The following is a 7,618-nucleotide window of genomic DNA, read 5'->3' on the forward strand; positions in this document are numbered from 1 at the left end:
TTGATATATATACACAGGCAATATGTCTTCAGGTAAATTCAGGTCATTTTCATGTCAATTTCAGGTGAAATTTTTTTCAGGTCAAATTGACCTGAAAAGAGCAAAAAAGTCATTTCAGGTCAAAATCTTGACCTGAAATTGACCTGAAATTCATACGAAATTGACCTGAAATTGACCTGAATTTCACATGAAGAAATTTCCAGGTCAAATTCAGGTGAAGAATTTGACCTGAATTCACATGAAGATTTTTTTCAGGTCAATTTTACCTGAAATTGAGGTGAAATTGACCTGAATTTCACCTGAAATTGACCTGAAAAAATCTTCATGTGAATTTACGTCAAAATCTTCATATGCAAATTAGGTGGTTATTCCTGTCAGTTTTCTCTGTAGATCGTTTACATGTATCGATTACATGTATCGGTACACTCTCAATAATAGAAAATGAATACACTAGTGCTGTCCGACACAATGAAGGATGCCTGCAGAATAATTAAAAGAAAGATAACATTAAATTAGTGTCAAATTTATTAATAAACATCAAATGCACTCCAATATCTATATACCAAAGTCATTCTGTGATGGTACATATTCAAATTACACTTATACCACTCACTATTAAAATATTACAGTATACTCTGTATGTACATGTACTATATTGTCAGGAGTCTGGGACTAACAATTTTATATAATACAAGCCAAAGGAACACAGTCATCGCCATCACAAGTTTGATGATACCAGGCTAGGTATTGTTTTAAATTGCACACGGGAAATTGATGTTTTTGAACTGCATTCAGTATCCAATATCCTCGATTCTTTCAATTCCTGCATCTCTGGTTAGCATTTCTTTGCACCTGTAAAAAAGATGTGAAAATGCAGGGTAAAACGTAGCTGCATATAACAGTATGCTAAATTGGTAACTGATTCAGAAGTAGTGTAACAAGTTTATTTATTATGTAGTGATGTTTGTGTAAGACACATATACATGTATATAAATTATGATTGTACAATATGTTTATCACTTCCTTCACTAAATTTCACATCTTATATATATTTTACATGAACATACATTACCTTCTGGCTTCTTAGTATTCATATTGTCCTGTGGGACACATGTACAGTATAGTCGCCTGTGCAAAGTCTCCTGTAGTCCATGGCTTAGGTTCTGAAATTCACAAGCACCAGATCCAGATCCATCCTAGTGAAAACTGTTGAATATCAACAAAAAATATCAGTAAAAGCAGTGGATGTTGCCTCTAGTTTTACTAGGAGATATATAGGCCAGGGCTGGATATAATGTAACGCCACCGTGACAGTCATTGATAGTAACCCCTGCAGTTTTGAGGATGATTATAAGGTTACCTAGACCGTGATACTCTGGCCACGACACCAGACTTAACAGTTTAGACATTACATGGACGCACATGACGCTTATAAATCCTTGGGGATTATAAAAGATATGCCTACATGTTGTAGATGTCATAATGTCTTAGTCTGGTGTTACGGCTAGGGTATCTCGGGCTAAGGCTAGGGATGCCATATCAGTTAATCCTTTCAGACTCCATTCATTTCAAAATACATGTATAACTCACTATAAAACAGGCCTATAACTGGCTTTACATAAACACGTATACTATATGTAAGACAGACCTAAACATTTAAGGTTACACTCACTGTATACAAACTCGTAATGTAAAACACAGTTGAGTTACATTAAAACCTAACGAACCCCTGAGGACCAGCAGAATCACTTCGTTATTAGCAAAGTTCGTTATACAGATAATGCAGATGTATAGGCCTATCATGGGAACCTTTGTAACCGTGTTCGTTATAAACGTGTTTAACTGATTACGTAATCAGTGTAACAGTGCACTCGTACTGTAAAACAGGTCTATACGTGTACTTAGATCCTAACATATTGTAAATGTACAAGTTTCTCAAGTGCTGTAAAAATCATGTATTCTCATTGTAAAGCAGGCCAAATCTTGAATCAATGTAGGTCTAAATGTATATGCTACTAGATAAATTGAAACACGGACCATTTCCATTTTTGGTTTTCGATGACTGATTAGACCTAACATGTACAAACTGTACGTGTACAGTAGCCTGGATAGTTTTTTTTTATATATTCATTGTTTTTAGACTTGCATGCCTGTAAACCTGTATAAAAATGCAGGTCCGTCAGGATTTAAACTTTGGCCTAAATAACGACTTTCACAACCGGTGGAACCGGTTGTTCCGTATTTTATAATCGAAAACGGCCACGGTATCACCGCGAATGCGATATCAAAACGAATGTCCGCGCTGATCAGTTCGGCATTTCATTTCAGTCTACACTGCAGTATGGCCATCGATATTTTACATAGATTTTTGAATAAGTGAAAAATGTATTATATTTACTATATAGTGTCTGTTATTTCACTCACAACTTACCGTGCATATTCCATGAACGTCAAATGCATTGATCGTCTGCCGAGCACAATATCGCCGTGCACTTCAGGTCACAGCATAATTGCCGAAACAACGAAATTCCGGAAAAGTAAAACGCCGATATGAATACGTTTTAATTCAAATTCAAATACATTATTCTCAAATCAATGCTACTAAAATATCAATATGAATAATCTGTATTTCTTGATATATTTTGAACATCCTCGTTATCTTTTTTAGAAACAAGTAATATAGCTTGGAGTGGGTAATATAATCTATTTCGGCTTAACTGCGGGATAGTTGCTGGCGCATGCGCACAAACGGCTTGGGGGACAAACTTTTGCGATTTGTTTACATTGACGACACGATTCAAGATGGTGAAGGGCTGCAGCGTTTGGGGGTGTACCAATCGGTCTAACGGAAAGGAAAGAGAAAGAGGTGTGAAATTTTTCAAATTTCCCATGGACAGACATAAAAGAAGATCCTGGATAAAAGCTTTGAATCGCAAGGACTGGGAACCGACTGCTAATTCATTCGTATGCTCGGACCATTTCGTCAGCGGCTGGCACGCGTACGACAGATCAACAGAAAGCAACCAATCCGGCTAGAACAAATCGGGCATTCAGACGCAATTTAAGTAAAGTAAGTCAATTAACTTTGAAAATTAAATCGAATATTGGTGTATTATATCCCTGAATGTCGATATACTGTACAGGTAATATTGATGTAAACAAATACACGCGGGTTTCTAGAATTAGGTCATGGTGTACATTTGAGTCATACAATTCAGCAAAATAAAGCGCATGCTGTTATTATTAATTAAACACAGCTATTTAACCTTAAAATGGGTAACTGTTACTCATATGCAGGGTTGTGCCCAACCTGATACAGATACAGTACGTGGACAAAAAGTACTTTGACACACCACATTTTTTTACTACATACATGTACAATGTATTTTAAACCGTTTTCTTTGAAGATTTTAACCAAATTTGACATGTACTTATAGCAAATTATCTACACTTTCAGCACATAATATTTTCATATTTTTCCTGATGTTTTTGGTTGAAATCTGCCAATGGATTAGATCAGTACAATTCAAACTAAAAAAAAGTAGGCCTAAAAATAAATTAAATGTATATTAAACTTATGAATTATAACTTTGATGTTTAATTTGCGATATTTTGTTCAAATTGTAGACATTCGAGGAGGCAGCTCAGATTCAAAAGGAGCAAGAAGAAGGAATGTTGAGGCAATCCATGGCCCAACATGACTTTGTCATCTCCACCGATACTGACAATACAGAATGTACAGACAAGTCTTACTCAACAACAGGTATTCAGTCGGAATGTGACCCTGTCTTGGAAGACAATGTAAGTTTGAGAGAGGAAAACGCCCTTCTCAAAGAAAGAGAACGAAAACTGACTTTTTATGTTGATAAAATCAGAAATAATGATAAGACTACTCGTTTTTATACGGGTTTACCCACATTTGGAATATTTTTGTGGCTGTTTAACTTCGTTAAAATGAAAGCAGAGAAGATGACTTTCTGGGATGGACAGAACACCCCAGGTGACAGAAAAATGCCAATGAAAGTTTCAATTTCATTAGTTGATCAACTGCTGGCAGTATTGATGAGACTGAAATTGAGTCTATTTGTGCAAGACATAGCGGATCGCTTTGGTTTATCATGTAGTACTTTTTCAAATCTATTTGTATCATGGATCTGTCTTTTATATGAAGAATTGAAAATAATTAATGTGTATCCTTCTCGAGACTTAATAAACCAGAATATGCCTGAAGTTTTCAAATCATTCCCAAATTTAAGAATTATTATTTATTGTACTGAAATTTTTGTACAGAGGTCTTCAAGTCTTGTAAACCAGAATCTGTTGTATTCAAATTATAAACATCATGCAACTTTGAAATTTTTAATTGGTATAACACCTTCAGGTGTTATTTCATATGTATCAGATGCTTGGGGTGGAAAAGTATCTGACCGTCGTATTGTTATAGAGAGTGGATTTTTAGATTTATTGGAGCCATGAGATAATGTTATGGCTGATAAAGGTTTTACTATATCAGATTTACTCAGAGAGAGAAAGTGTTCATTAAATATACCACCTTTTAAACGAGGTAATTCACAGTTCACTGTTGAAGAGGTTTTTGCGACACAATCAATTGCAAAAGTGAGAATTCATGTTGAAAGAAGCATTGGTCGAGTGAAAAAGTTTCATTTATTTGATGGTGTGTTGCCCTTAACTTTGGCACCTATTGCTTCAAAATGTTTAAGGTTGCTTGCTGGTTGACCAACCTTGATGTGCCTATTGTATAAGCAATTACCCATTTTTCCTAGAGTGAAATAACAATAGTATCAATTCAACTTGTACCTGATGTTGAATATGTGATTTTTTAAAAATTTAATCTAAGTACTACCCGATAGGACACTGGCAAAAAGCATGAATGGGTATTTCATTCTTGAAGGCGATGTTGACAGAATATTTCGTTTTTTTCATTGACGCAAGTACCATTGCTGTCCCATAAATTAGATCAGTATCAACCTATAAAAAGAAAACAATAGATGAAAAAACACTATTATTTATTTCATAGATGCAACTTTTCCCCAATCCTGTCAGTGCAAATCATGAAGGAAGAAAGATAACTCTTGGTTAATTACTTGACTAGTCTACTTCACTGTCTGTGGCCCCTTTTCATAGTATTTTTTTTTCTTTTGACATGCTTTTTAAAACAGTTTGTGTTTATAATTTTTATATATATTCTTTGTTACCAATAATGGGGTTTGAAATTTTGCTTTTAAATTAGATTGACATCATTGACAAATGCAATAACATCGCCGAAAATTAGGTCACCGTGTAGGCCTACTGTAGCCTTGGCCACCGTACGACTGAATCTAGGCCCGCTTGAATTTTGATTATATTATTTCGAATATATCTAACGATTAAATATAAATTACATAAGTTTCTATTAAAAACATCCATACCTCCACAAATTTAATCTGCTGGACATCCCCTGCCTGGTAATGTGCGACAGCTCTATCCATCGATCGGTACGATTTGACAGAAGTCAGCTGATGACATCCGTCGCCTGACTCCCCAACTGGCCGCTTTCTATTGACCATGAAGTCATAAATGACTTGAAATTTATGTTTGGATCCTTACTTTGAAAAATCGAAGCATATGCTACCGAGTTATAAGGTGGAAAACCTGACGGGAGCGCGATGCTGTCAACAAAAGAATTTTGTAATTCCCGCGACGCCATCTTGGTTGCTATAAACAAAGGACGCCCAGATGACGTTTGTCCCCCCAGGTGGTTTCTGCGCATGCGCCATATTTAACCCGAAACGAACTATTTCCGGAATAAAATTATATTCTGTTTTATAATGTCTGTGACGTAAGCGAGTCGAGTTGTGACGTATGACAGTGTTATGTTTTGTAGTCTTACACAAGTCCCATTTTCTTTGTTACATGTAATATTATGGTTTATTTCTAAGGCCACAGTTTATTATTATTGTACACATGTATAATGTATTATAAATGAAGCAGACACATGCTCATAATATACTGACATACCGTAGATGTAAAAAATCATGCATGTGTGTGATTAAAGAAAAATCAGAAATTCCAGTATCTATGCAATATAGACCATGTTGAAAGACAAATTGATTAATAAATGATTATTTCTCCTTGTAATGACCTGACAGGTACATTTGTTTATTTATCTATTTAATACATGTATTTAGCTCTCTTACATTGGATGAACATAATATAAAAATAATTAATGTAAGATCATGGAAATTTATACCCTATGTGTTTCACATATTGAGTTTTATACTAAATGTCTCTCTTTTACCAGTTGCATCATCTTAGTTTCCAGTATAATTCTCAATAGCTTGTAAGATACAAATTACATGTACATATTGTACAGGTTTCATGTAGATATCTAGTAAAAGCAACACTGGCATTTGTTTGATTAAAATTTATGATCACTGTTATATAGAGGAGTATTTCTAAGGTATAAGTCAATGTAAGGGTTCAGGTAATAAAAATCACTGACTAAACTTTGATGGTGATTATTTCAGATCATGTTCATCTTCAGATTTTTATTGTGTCAATTTTTAGAATTAAAATATGATCTCATTTCACATGGAAAAAATTTCAGGTGAAATTGGCCTGAAGCTATTTTCAGGTCAATTTCAAATTGACTTGAATTTTACATGGAGAATTTTTCAGGTGAATTGATCTGAAGCATTTTTCAGGTGAAATTGACCTGAAATTGACCTGAATTTCGCATGGAAAAAATTTCAGGTGAAATTGACCTGAAATTGACCTGAATTCACATGAAGATTTTGACCTGAATTTACATGAAGATTTTTTCAGGTCAATTTCAGGTGAAATTGACCTGAAATTGACCTGAAAAAATCTTCATGTGAAATTGACCTTAATTTCATGTGAATTTCATGTGAATTTCAGGTCAATTTTAGATCAAGATTTTTTCAGGTCAAATTTACCTGAAGACATATTGCCTGTGTAAGCTTTGTTGAGTTCAGTTCTTTATAACATTATTATGTAAGCAAATATTCAAATCATCATTCTTTTATAGACTCACTTCCTTTTGAAAACGGTTTTTAATTTTAAAATGGGAATTTAAAACGAGATTGAAAATTTTGTAAAATCGCTAAATTATTATCTTACTAGAAATACTTCATTTATAATGACCTTATGGGTAATTAAATTAAACTAAATTAAAAGTTTATTTTCCATAACCCGGATCGCATTGTGGTCCCCTCCGTTGTCATACAAAATATATGTACGTGTGTTAGTTGACTATCACTGCGATATACGGCAAAGTACCCTACCGAATCTTTATTGGTTAAACTAGATTACACCAAGAATATCGCATTTGATAGGTGTTGTAAGTTATGCCATCGATATGCATTTTCTTAAGTTAAACTTATTTTTGAGAAACATTTAATTTTTTGTTTCGGGAAGGCAGTGGGCCTGTATTATGTTCACACCGGATTTAGTCATGTTCCAGATATCCCATTTTAACATTGACTGATTTGATGATTTGTCTAGATTACATAGTAATGAACAATGATTGAAATGGCATACATTAACAAACTTAGCGGTCTGTATTGGTTATATTGTTTTATTGATATGTAGGAATAAG

General features: G+C 34.2%; 1 long non-coding RNA gene and 1 pseudogene across 1 annotated transcript; one reads left to right on the forward strand and one right to left on the reverse strand.

Annotated features, from left to right (window-relative positions):
* Nucleotides 1-649: 649 nt before the first annotated feature.
* Nucleotides 650-2,499, reverse strand: LOC138311712 (uncharacterized). The gene is made up of 3 exons (XR_011206726.1): nt 2,432-2,499; nt 1,073-1,206; nt 650-852 (listed from the first exon to the last, which is right to left on the reverse strand). It is a non-coding gene; the product is annotated as an uncharacterized lncRNA (long non-coding RNA).
* Nucleotides 2,278-4,871, forward strand: LOC138311711 (uncharacterized; annotated as a pseudogene).
* The last annotated feature ends 2,747 nt before the right edge of the window (nt 4,872-7,618 follow it).

The sequence above is a fragment of the Argopecten irradians genome, unplaced genomic scaffold (genome assembly GCF_041381155.1).
Source record: "Argopecten irradians isolate NY unplaced genomic scaffold, Ai_NY scaffold_0092, whole genome shotgun sequence".
Taxonomy (NCBI): domain Eukaryota; kingdom Metazoa; phylum Mollusca; class Bivalvia; order Pectinida; family Pectinidae; genus Argopecten; species Argopecten irradians.